The sequence below is a fragment of the Anas acuta genome, chromosome 20, assembly GCF_963932015.1.
Source record: "Anas acuta chromosome 20, bAnaAcu1.1, whole genome shotgun sequence".
NCBI classification, from domain to species: Eukaryota; Metazoa; Chordata; class Aves; order Anseriformes; family Anatidae; genus Anas; species Anas acuta.
The window spans coordinates 5,282,487-5,299,465 of NC_088998.1; the positions used below are offsets into that span (position 1 = coordinate 5,282,487).

General features: G+C 50.0%; 1 long non-coding RNA gene across 2 annotated transcripts; it reads left to right on the forward strand.

Moving 5' to 3' along the window:
- The first annotated feature begins 637 nt into the window (after positions 1–637).
- Positions 638–16,059, forward strand: LOC137842783 (uncharacterized). 2 transcript variants are annotated; one of them, XR_011089212.1, is made up of 3 exons: positions 638–767; positions 3,014–3,114; positions 14,788–16,059. It is a non-coding gene; the product is annotated as an uncharacterized lncRNA (long non-coding RNA). The 2 variants fall into 2 exon arrangements; XR_011089211.1 differs by lacking the exon at positions 14,788–16,059 and adding an exon at positions 7,067–7,401.
- Positions 16,060–16,979: the final 920 nt, after the last annotated feature.

Below are 16,979 nucleotides of genomic sequence, written 5' to 3' on the forward strand. Positions count from 1 at the left end.
CTTAACTTGTGGCTCGAATGGGCTGTAAAGCTTACATCTGGTTAAAAAAAAAAAAAAAAAAAAAAAAAGCGGAGGGGAGGAAAGGGGTTACTGCTGTTGTCTAGTCTGTGGGTGGATTGCTGTCACAAGGAGCTGGCGTGTAACCACTGCTACGAGGAGCTGCAGGCGGCGTGCCCACATCTCAGGGTACACGCGGTGCGGCCAAGATCCAGGGCTCAGCCCCAGCAGCTGTTTTTGGGGTCAGGGCTGGTGCCTGCACCATGCTGTGCTGCTCAGCAGCTCTGGGGAGCACCTGGGGCCCTTTACACTTGTAAGCTGCTCTGATAGCCCAGAAAGGAAGTGTTAGATGTGCAAAGAGCTAATCACAAATGAGCTGCTGGGTTGTTCACAGCATGGCTGAGCGGTTCCTGCAGGGACAGCAGTGCTGTGCTCCATGCAGGTCCATGCAGGGGGTGCAAGTGGCCATGTTCGTGCAACAGAAGGTGCAGTGACACCTGAGAGAAAAATAAAAAGGGTGTTTTAGGAGCCAGGAGGGAGAGCAGATGGTGCTGGGAATGACACAGGTGCCCCGAGTCACAAAGCTGTGTGCTCTGATGTGGGATGAATTGCCACCAGCTGGGGGAAGCTGGAGGTGGGCTTTGGCACTTGTTCCTGAGCACTGGGGGTGTGAGGTGTGTCCCAGTGAGGTGCTGTGGGGGGTTCAGCTCCTTCTGTTGGCTCCTTGGGATTGCTGGCATGAGGATGGGTGCGTGTTCAGCTGTGGGCAGGTAAGGTGAGACTGGGTGACGTGCCCTGGTGGCACAGGACACAGCCTTGCGTGGGGGAATGACTGTGGGCTGGAGGTTTTCCTACGGGGTTTCAGGAGGCTTGTTCCCTTATGGAGATGCCTATCCCTGTTCCCTAGCTCCAAGGCTTAGTGGCACTGTGGAGGGGGCTGGTGCCACTTAAGGTAGTGATGGCTTCTCTATTTTCTTTACCACTCTGTGACCTGTATATCATTAATGTGCCAAGTTTCTCGGTTTGTTGTAACTTTAAAAATCCTAACAGTGGAATAAGCTGTTGGGCACCAACTTAAATAGATACTGGGCTGGTGGTGAAGATACAAACTTGGGGCATTCCCAAGCTTCCTTTCCCCAATTCCTTGTCCTTGCTGGCCCCTCAGATGTGCTGTAGCACTGGTGACTGCAGGGTGCCCCCATGATGTAGCCTGAGCTGTGCTTTTCCTTGATTTATTTCAAATCCCTGTGGCTCTCAGTCTGCTTGGAGGGAGGGGAGGATGGAGGAGATGGCCAGCTGGAGCATGAAGCTCTGGCCTAAGCATGTGCCTGACTGATTGGGGTGTCTTGTTTGGTTGATTAATGGGTGAAGATCAGGGGAAAAAAAGCCACCTGTGTCCCCCTGCTGGGAGTTCAGTGCTGTCTATGTGAGAGAGGAGCTGCTGGGAGCATGTCCTCTTTCTCCATGGATAACTGCCTGCCACCATCCAGTTTGTCACCACATCATGCACATCAGCACTGTGACCTCTCCCCCTGTGTGAGCAGAGGGCAGTGCCCAAGCTGGAAAGCAAGAAGTGACGAGAGCAGAGTCTCCAGCAGTGACAGAGATGCTGATGAGGGACATCAGCATAAGGCACCGATCTTCTCCTGTAGCAAATGCCAGCAGGTCTCTCTAATTTGCAAAACTCACGTGGCACGTGCCAGCAGATAAGGCACGTACTGGACTTCTGTGTGTGTTTTTTTGCCCTGTGCACTGGAGATGGCAGCAGAGCACTCCTGGCTCCTGTGCATCTCAGGCTTTTAAATGTGCTTCTCACTTTGAGACCAGCTTAAAGAAAAGTCAGAGCACTGATGGTTTTTTGAAGTGCTCGCTGTGCTTCTGATGTGCTGGTAAAAAGACAGATTGGCTCTTAGGAGCGAGCTTTTCATCAAAGTGTGTTGCCATTGATTTTACTAGAACTGTTGTTTCTCTGAAATGCCAAGTCTATTAGCAGATTTCAGGGCTGGAGGCAGCTCTTAAATCATCTGGTCTTACCTCCCATACAACCCAGTCCTTGCATCTCTGTCCTTTGGGCTCTGGGCTGAGCTGGTGCTTGATAAATGAAGAGAAACCTGCTCCAACCTAGAGGCTGTGTAGTCTAGGGGAAATGGATTAGTTACCTGGCCATTTCCCTCATAGCCTTTGTTTGTTTGTCAAATATCTCTTACTAAATCATGACTGCAACTGAATTTGCAGGCTTCGTGGCTTTGTTTTGCTTGGTTTTTAACCTCGTGTTTATTGGTTGGGTTGGTAGGAGCTCACAGCAGATGCTTGACACTGAATTAAAGATGTCTTTGGTCCAACCCCGTGTGGTAGCTCTTGAGATTGTGCTGCAGTGTACGAAAGTAGCTGTGTGGACCGGCCCAGTGCTGGGGAAAAGCATCCCAGGGAAGCACCTATACACTGGAGGTGATGCACTTGATCCAGCACGCTCATTGCAGTGTTATATCGCCTAGGAGGCGAGGAGCTTGGCTTTGGAGGCACGAGACATGGCAGTGCCCATCACCCCCTGTAGGAATGCATTTATCTCACCTCTGTAAGGGCTGTGGCTCAAACTACCTGGCTGAATAACAGCTCGTGGGGGCCCTGACTGCTACTGATATTATCAAGCTCCCACCAGTAAGTATGTACTGCTGAGCAAGGAAAACAGTATTTCTAGTTAAAAAAACAAACTTCAGTTTTTAACAGGGTTCAGCCCAATAAAAGGTGAAGGGCCTTTGTAATTAGAAAGGATGAAAGTGTGAACAAGCAACCTTTCTTTGTGGTACAACTTTCATTTTTGGTTTGAAAGGACCTAGCGTTTCATAGGGCTTATTTGGGGAAGGACAAGGATAACCGTTTGGTTCAGTTCCTGGCTAAAGCATCAGCTGTTTTGGTATTTTCTTAAAAACAAACTTTTAAATAGCTTTTTGGCTTGATTTGTTATTGGAAATCCAGTTGTCTTACACATTTTTTTAATTGTTTTGATGAAAACCAGCATTGAGTGGAAGGATGTTGTTTGTGCTGCAGAGCGGGTGCAGCTCAGCACAGCAGACCCCAGCTGCCGATCTGCACGCTACATCAAAGCCGTGCAGGGAGGTAAGAGAAGAACAAATCCGTGTCAGTAGGTCTGAACACATGATGCAGAGATCTGCACTTCCTGGGGGGTTGCAGGAAATGTTGAATATCGTTGGATGCTGCTGCAATATCTCACTTGAGCTGCGCCACAAGAGGGCAACCCGAGGCCACGAATGCTCTGCTCAAGCCCAGGAGATGCTGGTAGATCTGGGGAAGGATGACATGCTGGAAAATCGAAGAATCATTAAGGTCGGAAAAGCCCTCCAAGATCACCTGGTCCACCCATCCCCCTACCACCCATGTCACCACCAGACCCTGTCCCCAGGCATCACGTCCAACCTTTCCTTGAACATCCCCAGGGACGGTGACTCCACCACCTTCCTGGGCAACCCATTCCAATGCCTGACTGCTCTTTTTGAGCAGAAACGTCTCCTCATTTCCAACCTAAAAATGCAGCCACCGCCTCCCAGGTGCAGAGCAGGACCTGCCAGTGGTGCTGTGTTTTGTGGGTGTCCGTGCAGCAGCGCCCATCCAAGGGGGCTTTCTCAATGGGAGCAGTCTGGCATTGACTCCATTTGCTCCGACTGCTTCAGCATCGAGTGGATCAATGCAGAGGCTGCTGCTGTCAGCCCGGGGTTAGCGTGCTGTACTGTGCCCTGTGCTGTTAATTACTATCTGTCAACACCAAAAGCAGTAAAATGGCTGAAACCAAAGGCATGAGACGCGTTTCCTAGCAGAACTTGTCAGCATTACATTGCTGCGTGTCTTGGAGCAGCAACAGGCTGGAGGTCAGCTGTGTGACCCCGTCCCCTTGCAGAAAGGCTGCGATGGCTCTGGTCCATGCATGGGGAGCAGAAAGCAGTGAGAAGGGGTCATGGCCTGGATCCCACTGCAGCAAAGGGAGTTGCAATCAGATATTTGGTAAAAGTCCTCTCTGGGAAGGGTGGCCAAATGCTGGAGCCAGGCATGGGGATGTGGTGGAACTTCTTGGGCTGCTCGAGGCCATGCAAAAACAAACACCACCCCCTGCATCCTCCTCCTGCCTCCAAGGACAGGGATGCTGCATGACTGCAGCAGCAAGTTCAGCTGGAATTGGGACTGAAGACACAATTCTCAGCTCACCACCGGCAGTGCCAGGGGAAATGACCCTGTGGAAGCAGACAATGGTTTTAAACCCTCCTGACAGAGGAAGTGTCAGTCTGGAAATGGGTGGAGTGAGCAAAAAGAGCCTTAGAGCTGGTTTAACATGGGTGGATTTTCAGAGAGGGAGCTGGAAAAAAGCACTTTGCATGAGGAAGGGGCTTTCTGGGGCTGGCTGCTCCCAGCCCTGGGTCATGCTGGGCCGAGCAGCCCTGGCTCAGAACAAGGGCTTGTTTAAATGGTGGCAGGAGCGCAATTAAAACCGAGACACTCTGAATTTAGAAGTACGTAACAGCAGGAAAAACAAGCCGCGATGAGTTAAAAGAATTGACTTAGGCCAGCGAAGGCCAGTCCTGAAATAGATCTCGAACAGGGCTTGTTGAAAATGCTTCCATCAGAACAGTTTCCTGATGGAGAATTTGGCATTTCTACTCAAAGAAATCTTTCAAGAAAAGCATCTGCTTCTGTGGAAAATTTCATCTTTTCGGGCTGGAAAAACGGAGCATGTGAAAACCAAAATCTTTCAGCCCAGGGAAGCGTCGTGCCAGTTTTCAGGCAGGCTCCACCTCTGCAGTGAGCTCTGCTTCTGGTTCCTGTGGTCCCACACTACTCCATACAGGAGGGAAAACCCGAAAATTAACAAATCCTCACCCCACTGCTTTTGGTAGCTGTTACACACAGAGTTAAAGTCCCTCCCCAGTGGGGCTGGCTGCAAGGTCAGCTTCTGGAGCCCTGTGCTGCAGCTCCCCTGGGGCACTGAACTCTCTCCATCACCTCCATGCCCCATTCCTCCTGACGTGGGCTGCTGGAAAACCTGTCCCCATCCCATGCTGATGTTTTGTGCATCCTGGGAGGTGCCTGTCACTGGGCTGCCAGGAAGGAAAATTCATTTTTACCGGCTTTATTTTATTTCATGGAAAATAGTTCTTCATCCAGGTGTTTGTTCATCTTCTTGCTCCTGTCCCAGCTCCTGGTGGGAATCTAGTGTGTCAGATGGAGATGTTGGCCACTAAGGTCCACGTGGCAGGGTCAGAGTTAGCCTTGGAACCTGTGTGTGTTGCCTCAGGATGTGTTGCCCCATAAAACAAGTGTTGTTGAGTTTGTCTAGACTTTACTGTGCCTTCCTTTACCAGCAGTGAGAGCTTATTCTTCAAAAGCATTCAAGGAAACGGGGAGGTGCAGGAAGGAGCGGTGACACTGGGTGGGACCTGTGGTCAAGTGCTGAGAAGGGCTCAGAAGAGGTCTGTGTGTTATGGATAATACCTCTTCCAGGTCTAGTGCACAGGGTAAATGAAATAGAAGGAGGTCAGTGTGCTCATCCAAGATGAAAATAGATTATCTATATGTGCTTTAAAATCTCTGAATTGTCGAGCTCCTTCACAGCAGTGCACCAGTGTCTGCGGTGTCTGGCAGCTCCTAGATTTCCCAAGTTGTCTCCTGCTGGTTTGTTGGGCTGGAATAACCACAGGACGTGGATGTTTTGGGTTTTGAGGGTGCTTCTGTGTTCAGTTGGACCCAAGAAGAGGAACCAGTTTTAAGTCTTGATGCCCAGGACACAGCCTGAGTGTCAAGATGAGTTTGAGCAGGGTGGAGCTGTTTTGCTTCTGCACTGTTCTTCTGTCTGCACAAACGCCAAACCCTGGGAAAGGGAGGCACACCTAGCCCTGGGTCTGGAGGAGACCTTCAGGGGAGTTCTGAGCTCTCATTCCAGTTCTTGCTCACTTCTGCTGTGTTTGTTTTTTGTTTTTTTTTCCCCTAGAGTCTTTGGTGTGAATAGATGGTGCTCACCTGATGGTGTGAGGATGTCTCACACGTCTAAGACTATGCGGTGTATTAAGGTCCTTGAGCAGAAGAACTTGGGGAAAAAAAAAAAATCTGATTAGTTATAATGTAGAACAACCAAAGTTGAAACCTTGCTCTGGTACAGAAGTGCTTACATCTGTTTTTAAGCATTGCCTTCAACAGAGAAGACCGGGAAAACTCTGGGGCTCCCACAGAACCAGATACTTATATTCACACTAAGGAGTCCAGCAGACCTGAAAGGTTATGGGGGAAATGTCCTGAATCCTTTGTGCTCCCGAGACTGTCTGCACCAGGCTGGCGAAGGCTCTCTGCAGTCAGTAGAGGGAGTGTCTTGTGGCTGACTCCTGACAGTGAGAGAACTGCTTTAATTCCTAGCAGCCCTGTGCATGCAGAAAACTTCACAGAAAGGGGTTTTTGTGTGTGTCTTTGCCTGGGCATTGTCATGAGATGGGCTTGCTGCTGGCGTGAGTGAGGGGCTGAGCTGAAAACCCGCCCGGACCCTGGGACAAATGTGTTTTCCCCACGTGAACTTTATGAAAGAACTTCTCAGTCCATTTAAGAAAACAAAAAAGTGTTAGGAGCAGAGGCTTGGCCAAAGCTTGGGGTCCTGGTGCAGAGACTGGAGGGAACAGAAAAGCCTCAGTGGAGAGCTTTTCTAAAAAAACAACCCTGTACAGGCCAGGCTTGTGCTTCAGTGCTAGCTCAGGGCCTATTTACCAACCTTCCCCTGCTCACGGGGAAGAGGAGAGATGTGTTAAAGAGAAATAAGAAAGAGCCCTGTGCCTGGAGCAGCAGTGATGGGGAGCCCCAAATGCCACTGCCCTCTGTCCCCCGGGATGCTCCATGCTCCTGGCAGGGGATGAGCTCTCACACTGGTCCCAGGAGTCTTTTATTTTATTTTTTCCCCCACATCTGGGCCTGGATCTATATTATGACAAAGCCACTCAATCAATAGCGCTTGTGTGCCAAATCTCACCGCTGCTCTCAGGAGTAAGTGTGCTATTGGCAAAAAACACCTCGTCTCTTCCAGATGGCCAAGGCATCCTCCAGCACTGGGGAACTATCGAGTCTTCCTGCGCTGCCAGGATTTCTGAAAGATGTAACTGAGACAGAACATACTGCTTTAATCAGCTGGTGATATCTCAGTTGACTTTATTTGCATCTGCTCCCCACCGATCCTGTGGAGCGAGGCAGACCCGAGGTCAGGCTCTGTTGGACCGGGGCTGCACGAGCTTGGATGAGCTCCCTTGGACAGTCGGCAGTGCACAAAGGGCTGATGAGAAAGGGATTCAGCTCGGTGTGTTGGCACTTGTGTGTGGTGCTTGTATTAAAAGTCCTTGCTGTCAAGCCAGCCATCACTTATAATTAGCTTTTACTTCTTCTGTGCGCCTCCTGGCAACAGTGGCTCTTCCCAGGCTGCCTGTGGGTGCAGGCTGTGGGAAGGCTGCTCCGGGCGTGCGAACAAATGGTCAGAAATGGCTCAGGAAGGGGAAAATGGCCCCTTTATCCCCATCTCCAGCTTTGCCAGGGCATCTCAGCAGGAGCATCCCACCCGTGGACTCACTGGGGAGCACTGCTGGGGGGAGGCCAGGTGCCCCTGGGTGCACTGGGGAAGTGCAAGGGCTTTGGGGTGGGCAGGTTTGTAATCACGTTAAGGTGGGAGTCTGTTTTGGGGGAGGGCAGAGGGAGGGTGGGTTTTGTGAAGGTGCTGTGTGGCCATGCTGGCCGAGAAGCAGAAGGAGGAGATGACCTGGTGATGAGCTGGGATGAATGGGGCCTCGCAGGCAGGAGCAAGTGGTGAGTCCTTGAAGCAAGAGTGCCATCAAAGCATTTGTGGCATGATCCTGGCAAATAACCCATTTCTTGGCATTTTGGTGCATGAGATCTCTGTGCTGGCAAAGCCTTTTGGCTGAGTGCAAACCCAGAGCAGCGTGGCGTTGGGGAGGCACCGTGTGCTGCTCTCATGTGCAGAGGTCCCATCGATGCTCCGTGCCACCTCCTGGCGTGTGCCCACAGGTGGTGGAAATGGCCCCAGGGCATCTGCCACGTGGGGAGTCTGGGCCCTCAGCTGCTAGGAGGTCTGCCCACACAGGAACACAGATTCTTGTGCTAATTGAAGCTTTAAAGTCCAGGAAATAAGATTTTCTTTGGAGCGGAGAGAGGCTGGTCTCTCTGGCTGCAGGGCGGAGCGCTCAGCATAGTGCTTTTTCTGCCTGGGGCATCATTGTGGATCACAGCTGAAGGGACAGCAGCAAAAAGCGTGGAGAACAGGTGAGATCAGAGCATATTTATAGTAATGATAACTCACGTGGCAGACGGGACGGAGGAACCTCTTGCTGCTCTGATCTCAAGTGCTCTGTGGACTGATCCCTTTGGCAGCCAGGCGTAAAACTGCCTGACAGAGATGGCTTGAGCAGGTTGGTGTTACTGACAGGCACAGTGAAACAGCATCTAAGCTGGTGATGAGTTTTCTATTCTGAGGGGCTGCCCAAAGTTTTGGGATATCCTAAAATACAACTTGCCAGGTTCTGAGACTCTGTTCTGAAGGACCTTTTTTATTTTTCCGTATTGCCCGGAACACTGTAGCATCGAAAGTTGCAGACGCTTGAAAGTCAGACCGAGACTTCCTCGCAATAATCCCCCCAAGCATTCGAGATGTCACTGTTGTCTAGTCTGTGTATCCTAGACATTACTAGTTCCATCTGATTGCATTTTTATGTTTGCAAATAGAATAATCTAATGACCTAATTTCTGAAGGAAGACTGTTATTTATTAACCATGATGTAAATCCTACCAGCATCAGAATAAAGAACATCAGGCTTTTGAATTTGTTATTTTTAAAGATCCAAATCTCAGGGGCAATTAATCATTTTTCTGACATATTGAATTCAGTCATGTGTTATAGCAACAAAACTTCATATGGGCAGTTTATGATGCAACATTAACTTGTCAGCAAGAAGGACAATTCATGACTGTCTACGACTAGCAAGTGGCAGGCATTTGGACAACTGTCCCATAGTTTTGCAAGCATCAGCAAATTTTATTGGCAAGGTCTATGTAGGCAGAGTATAATATACGCTTTTCTCATATATATTATTAAGAAAGAAAAAAACAACAAAAAAATATAATCCACTGCCAGGAGTTTCCACTTATTTTCCATAACGAGAGCTGGAGGGTCTGTAAAATCTGGCCTCATAAAGAAGTTGCATCGGATGAATTTTTCTTTTACGAGGAAGATGGAAGAAATCTGGGTTTGTTCAGATGCACAAGTCTTCCTAAATTGTAATTCATTGGCTGTGTTACTGCCACGCAGAGGGCTCTGGCTTAGATGGGGCCTGGAGTGGGTGTCCCTGAGCCTCTGTCACCCTTGTCACTGGGCTGCGATGCTGGTTGGGGCGAATGGAGTGTAGTAGCCCCAGGAACAGAGCTGCAAACTGCAGGGTTTGGGAGAAGTGATGGCCTTGGCACACCAGCAGCCTGGCTGCTTTCAGGGTCTTTGAGATATCACAGGAAGGAGCTGCAAAAGGTTGGAGGGAGGAGAGGGATGTGCTTTGCTGTTGTTTGTGTTGGGGGCTCTGAAGTGTCCTTGGAAGTGCACGGAAGTGGCTTTGCTTTGATGCAGTAGAGAAAAGAGAAGCAGAAGATAAATGTGGGAGGAGGAATCACACAGGGGAAAAGCAAAGGGATCAAGAAGAGATCTCCATAGCACTGTTCTGGGCAGATATGTGCTGGAGTGAGTCCGTCTGCCGAGGCCAGAGGCTGGGCTGCTGCAGGAGCCGGGCTGTGAGCAGATCTGGGACCTGAAGCAGGATTTCAGTAGGTTGGGGACATGCAAGGGGCCGTGGTCTCGGAGCAGCAAAGCCCATGCAGTTATTATGCTGGGGTCTAGCCGGGGAGCAGGGAAGGAGTTGCAACCGTGGTCTGGCTTTGGCAGCAGAGCTGGGAGGTGGGGGTCACAGCAATCGAGGAGTGTGGGGGAGGCTTTCTGGGGACAGGAGGGAGAGAGATGAAGGAAAATTTTAACTGTAATTAGGCTGGGTTCAGGGCTGTGCCTACACCGCAGGACATCGGTGGGAAATCAGTAGCACTGGAGGAGCCTAAAACTGCTTGATGCGTTCCACAAGGCAGGAGGGTACTAAGGCGAAGTGGAGGTGGTTATGAACGGCTCGTCTGTTCACAAGAGGTTTGCACTGAGCCTTATTGCAGGAGTGAGATGATGGCCTGGAGGAAAGTGTGGGAGTAGTGCTGGCCTGTGCCCAGGTGCGTGCGGACCCAGCCGAAAACGCCCAGCCCTGTAGAGCTGGCTGCATCCAGCACGGGGTTGGGTGTGTGGTGGAAAAAAAGAAGCACTGGAGGAGCCCGTTAGGTGGGCACCTGGCTTTAAAGAACACAGCTGGAGGAGAAACCATAAAGGCAGTGAGGATGGGAGGCTACACAGTGCATGTGCAGCGTTGTGCACGGCGTGGCCTCATGGTGGTTCTCCAGGGCTCCAGAGGATCTCCATGGCCCAAGCTGCACGAGGAAGATGTGTGCAGCGAGGCTGTTTCCGTGTGAATGGCTGCAGATTGAGTGGGATACGTGGGCTGTATGTATGGCATGTCCTGGCTGCTCCTCCCTGGCCACAAATAGCACACTTCACACGGCAAAGGGAGGCTGGCCTCCTTCTTCCCATTGGGAGTAGGGATACTGCTTAGGTTTAGGCTGGGTAAAAGGGGATTCTATAGCAGCAACCTCTGATGGAAAGCACAAGTTACATGCTGCCTGGAGGTGGGAACACGTGGCCTCCAGTATCCTCACATACCTCCCAGAACGCTCGTTTTTTGTTGTTAGCAATCAGCTGATCAGAAGCAGTAATATGTTAAAGACTTGCTTATGAAGGGCATAAATGCAAATTGTCTCAATGCAAAGGAAACATCAGGAGTATAAGAAGTGATGAGCTCAGCTGAACTGGGAGCTGCTCAGTGCCCCGAGACTCAAAGAAGCACACAAAAAGTGGAAACTAGATGAAATGAATAGGTGCATGTCTGAAAAAACAGCAGCAGGGCAAAACCGTGGTAAGACCAAGCTTTCCTCTGCCTCCTGCCTTTCCTGGAGGGAAACTGATGGTGAAAGTTGCCAGAGCATTTCACAACCTCAGCTTGTCTGTCATACCGCATGGTTGCAGTTCGCTATTTCGGTTAATGCTGTATGGCCACTGATGGTGTGGGCTCACGATAGAGATCTTTAAGTAACTGGCTGGGATGAAATTAATCCTGAAGTGCCCAGAGTAGTGCCAAAGAGATTTTTGAGCACCGGTTTGTTCTTGGCTCCTTTCAAGAGCTGCTGAGGATGGCTGAGGTTACACAAAACTGAAAGGGCAAACCTAGTACTTGGCTCTGAATAACGGGGGAGGAAAATAGGAACTGCAGGGCAGAGTAGCTTATCTCTGGTTTCTGGGTTAAAGGAGCAGCTTGTGGCTGCCTAGGGGATACCAAGGCCTTGTCAAAAACACAGCCTGCTAAAGCAAGCAAGTCTGCTTCAGTAACGTGGGGAGGGGGCCCGTGGGTGGGTAGGAGCAGTGACCTTGTAGATAAGGTTTCTGATGTCTTGTTACTTGATGTTGTGAACAAGCTAGGAAAATGTGGTGTGGGCTGCAATGTGACATGGTTCATATCTGTAGTTTATTTCTTCCAAATTACTAATTTGGAGAACATGGGCAAATTGCAGGTATGAAGAACTTCCCGGATTCCAAGGAGATCAGGAGTAGTGCAGTGGTGTTTTGTCCTGGTGTTCGGATGCCTTAATGATCTGGATGATAGTGTAGGACAGTCATGTAGAAGTTGCAGGTAACAGCAAGGTGGGAGGTTTTCAAGTGTGCTGGAAGATGAATTTCAGCTTGATCCTGAAGGAACCCCTCCTAGATCAAAACCAAACCCTGTGTGATTCCCTAAAAAAACAGGTGAATATGTTTGGGAGCAGTCCACCACATGATTGCAGGAAGGAAAAAACCTGCCAGATCCTGCTCCTGCAGATGACCGTCCCAGCCTTGTTCTGAAGGAAAATGGGGCTTTGTTGGCTTTGCCAGGAGGTCCCCAGAAACCCCTAAGAAATAGGAGGGGAGATAAAAGTGAAGGTACCGCATTCAAAGTTGAGGAGAGTTCATGGGAGATCCCAAGATGAGCAGGGTTTTCAACTTCTGTGCTGTTGATTGGGACGTTGGGACAGGAGCTGCCATAATTTGGCAGCCGGAGCTTGCTCTGCTTCTGCTCACCACGGTGCCTGGCCAGGAAAGTGACAGGGGTGTCTTCAGCTGCTCCTTCTCTAGCAGGCTGCTGGCGCGGCCCAGGATGTAATTCCCTGCACCTGCTGCTTGGGAACCTCTCCAGATCCTTCCAGGTTGTGACGAAGTGGCTCTGCGCTGCTCCTTTCCAAGAGAACAACGTGATCGATGCGTATCTGCTGAGACAAGTCGGTCTGTGCAATGTCAGCGGCTTGCAGAGTCCTGTAGCGTCGGCTTCTTTCGGGTGTAAATCTAGGTATCGCTGTGATAGTTGGGAAATGAAATTTCAGTTTGAGCTTGCCTTTGCTCAGTTCCAATAAATGGCTATGGGTTGAAATGTTTCTTCTGATTGCAAAGAGGCTTTCTGCATTTTTCCTGAGCTAGGTGGCTTTCAGGTGAGCACCACAAGGAAATATTCATGTTTTAGTTGCACCTCTGAGCATTTCCAAATATACCCGTGTAGTCTTAGAGGGGAGCAAGGGTGTTGAACGCAAGGTGATGGATTTCTCTGAGCAGTAAAATCTTTCCCCTGATGACTTTCTCTTTTTGAGTTATGGTCTTGTGTGTAACCAACTGTTCTGGTAGAGCTTGGGAAAGAGGCGTGCTGGTGGTTTGCCTGTCTTCTCACTAGATATTACCATTTATTTTCACGTCTATTTAACAGCATGAGGAGAGGTGTCGTTCTGGCACCGCAGTGTTGTCAAAGGCCCGCTTGCAGTCAGCTTCATGGTGATGCAGATTCTCATGCTGTTCCTGCAAGCATCTAGGGATGCTTGAGCTTTCTTCAGAAGCCTGCAGCTTCAGGAGCCTTGTGCCTTTACCTGAGATAGCGTGGGCTGGCTGCTCCTCAAGAGCTGGCTGCGAAACATAAATGTTGTGCTGTGCTTACTAAGATATTGTGCGCAAAAGCTAGTGCCATGTACATCTGCTGGAGTGTCTCTTTGCAGTGTCAAACACTAAGCAAACTCCTCAAGTCCCCCCCAAGCCTTGCTTTGCAGAGCTGGGGCAAGCCAGGTAAGCGCAGGGAGTTTATTTTAATACGGATGAACTGTTTCAGCCTTGGGAGCTCTCCAAGCAGATGCCAGCTACGTGGAGACAGAGGAGCTTGCTTGTTCCCATGCGTCTCTTGTGCCCTGGGCCTCAAATTCCACTGTGCTGATGGCACAGGCAGAGATGCCCTTGCTGGTTTCCAGCCAAGGTAGTGATGTGTTTTCCTGCCTCTGTATTTATCATACCTGTACATCTCCCTCCAGCTCCTCCACTGCCCATCCCAGAGTGCACAAACAGACCCTGTCACCTCCGCTCTGCAAAGCCTTATTTTTCTTCATCAAAGTCACACCAAAGCGAGGGAGTTTGCACCAAAAAGCCTGCGTTTCTTGTTGCTCCTGGTTTGTAGCCAGAAGACCTCAACAAGCCATCTCGCTGCATGCCAGCCGGCCAACAGAAAACCTCCTGTCAGCCCCCTTGCTCCCACAGGCAGCACTTATCCACCAAATTCCACAAACTTGCCCATAAAATGCAATTAAATGAGATGCCCAGAACAGTATGGACCCATAATGTTTTGCTGACTGCTCAGCAGGGCCCGATGGCTTGTCTGAAAGCTTCCTCCCACCTCCTGCCTCTGCTTTAGCACGTCGCTGCTCCCTGCGGGAGGCCGACTGGCTGTCCTGGATGGGGTCGGGGTTCTTGATTGCTCCCTTTCCCTGCTTGCCAGTCCATTGATGGAGGCTGCGTCGTCTTGAGCAGGAGGACCTCCATCTCAGGGAGTTGGCCTTTGCTTATTAAAACCCATTTCTTTCAGGATTGCCTTTCCACAGCTTCTGGATTCAGAAATACTGAATCCATGTCAGAAGAAAACATGTTCAAAGGTGACAGTCGCTTTGAGTTCCAGCTGTTCCTTTGCACGTGGGTGCCTTCCTGGGGGCTGTCATTTCCTCAACCTGTCTTTTTAATTTTTTGTCTCCGGTGGATGGTATCGGAGCATTCCTTGGCTGCAGCATGCAAATCCTACAAAATCCCTTGATCCCCCTGTCTAGTTTCAGACTTGTTTATGGAACAGAGTCTGTGTAGGTATTAGTGGCTGGTTAGCAGTGGAGGAGCAGAGATGTGTTGCAGCATCAGACTGGATTCTCAGTGGTACTTGGCATAGGTCAAAAAAAAAAAAAAAATATCGTGTCCTGAGGATTGCTCAGAGGATGTTCCAGCCCTGACTGCTCTGGAGGCAGAGTGTGGCTGAGCTGGGTAGCCTTAAATATGAAAGGCAAGTTTGAGCTGTGATTTCTTGGCCACTTGTCCACGTTGACTTGGCCGTGAGACCTGATGGCACAGCCGTGTGTTCAGTAAGCTGGTGTCTGTCATCTGGCAGTGCAATGCTGCAAGTTCCCTCCAGTCTTGTGCTCCGTCCCCTCTGTTTACGTGAAGCCAGTGGGGAAATGCAGTGTTAACTGATACATTGATGGTTATCAGAGCTGTTTTGCTTTTATTTAATCCAGACTTTTCAGCCTCCCTCTGTCTGATGGAACAACGTGTGACCGAGCACAGCTAGTGCCTTGTAGGAGCGATGACGTGCTTGGGAACAAGTGACTTTCTGCATCGTGTGCCACGGGCTGTTGACACAGGATCACTGATGTACCCTGCTGATGGATCCCATGCTTTTCCCTGCAGACTGTGGCACAGCTCTGTGTTATGTTCAGATCTGCCAGTAAGATTACCAGGAGGCAAGTTAATGCAGCAGGAGGGGAGACCTCAGATGGGCTGGTACAGCACATCCCAAACTTGCCCTGCGATGAAAGGCTGGGGACCTCTGGATGTCAGCATCTGGGGCCTGCCTGCAGGTGCTGGGATGGTTTGGGACAGCTGTGCAGGTCCTCTGGCTGAGCCCCCAATGGAGCAGAGAGCTCTGAAGCACACCCCTGAGAGCAGAGAGATGCTGAGACTATTTCTGTTCTGATGGGACTTCTCTAGAATTCCCTGTGGTTGTGGTTCTGCCTTAATTATCCCAAATCTTGATGCCATATGTTAATTTCCGAGTGCTTTGCTCAAGAGAAGAGCTCAGCATTTCCCTATAGGTTCTCACTTCATTAATGTATCGTCAGCCCATAACAGAGCATTCCCTGCTGTTAAAGCAGCCCCAAGACCAAGATAAAACTCCTTGTGGACACCGGGAGGCCTGAGCCAAGACCCCGAGGAGCCCACAGCTGCCTTCCTGTTGAGAAATCTGAGATCGGAGATGGCCATCTCTCTGCAAACCCTGTTTTTCCTTCACCTTTTCCTTTTTTTTCCCTTTGTGTTTAGAAGAATGATATATCTATTCCTTTGTATAGAGGAAAATTCCTGCACACCTAGCTTCTCCTGTGTGTGTGGTGCTTTCACATGGCTCACTTCAACCTGGCTTATTTTGGTGTTTCCAGGTCAGAAGCAGGAGGACATCACCGCCCCCGGTCCCTATTAGCGAGGGCCTTCTTGGCCATAACAGAGGATGCCTAAGGCATCCTTCCACCTCTCCCACGCCAACCTTCTCCTGCACAATTCCTCTTTTCTTCCCCAAGTGAAAGAGCTGCCTGAGGGCTGTGGGGATCACCTGGCTGTGGGCATGAGCCCGGGGATATTTTGGGCAGGGGCATGCGAGGGCTGGGTGCGTGCTGTTTGCCTGGGAGATGTATCGGGGCACTGTAGCTCCGCGAGGACCTTGCCATGTTACACAGCAGCTTTGTGGCTGAGCAAAAATAAATGAGTGACTTATCCCACTGCCAAGGACCGTCAGTGGGAGGTCAGTGTTTGATATTTCCACACCCAAAAAAGCAGCCCCAAGCTAGAATTACAGTACAAAATACCCATTCAGACCTCTCCAGCCTTCTGTTTTCATTGACTTCCATCCCCTGCTTGTACACACAGAGTCCCTTCCTTTCCAAAAGAAAACAGTACTGCTGATAAGGGACACTTATCTCAGCAAGTCATTACAGAACAAGCAAGCTTTTGTGTTTGCATCTGATTCCTGCTGCGATGTTAACAAACTCCTCGTATGGAAGCTTTATTTTCCACTCTAAAGATGGCCCTTAGGGTAATATGCGAGGTGCATTATATATCTCATAAATACTTCCCACAGATGTTCCTTCCTTCCTTAAAAAAAAAGAGAGGGGGTGACTTCTGAAGGTTTCAGCATTCTGTCTGTTCTGTAGAGTGCTTTTAAACAATGATCCCTGGCTCTGCTGCACATGGATATTTACCCTTCCTGTGCTCTCTGCTGGGATGTTGCTGCCCTTTGATCCTCTCGAAGCACTAGCCAGTGCTGGAGTTTTCTCTCTCGTTGCAGTGGGTTCCCATTATGAACTGAAAACTCATCCTCAGTTGCAGCAGTTCAAATTCAGTGTGCTATTTCCCTCTGCACATGCCGGGGCACAGCGTGTGCCATGGTAAGTATTGAGGTACTATGATTATAGATCTTCATAATGAAATCTGTGCTGCAAACAGGATTTCCAATCTAACTTCAGTGCTCAGCACCTTCTGAGGTAGACCCTAACACTGAGGACTTTGCAGAAGAAAGGTCTTTCAGGGTAAATGACAACAGGTTTTGGCTTTCTGTAATTCTGTGGGCCTTCCTACCGAGGAAGGTTGGGCTGCTCTCCAGGTGCCAAGGAAGCTTCCTCTGCAACCTGGGGAAGGGGAGGTAGAGAAGTACCACCAG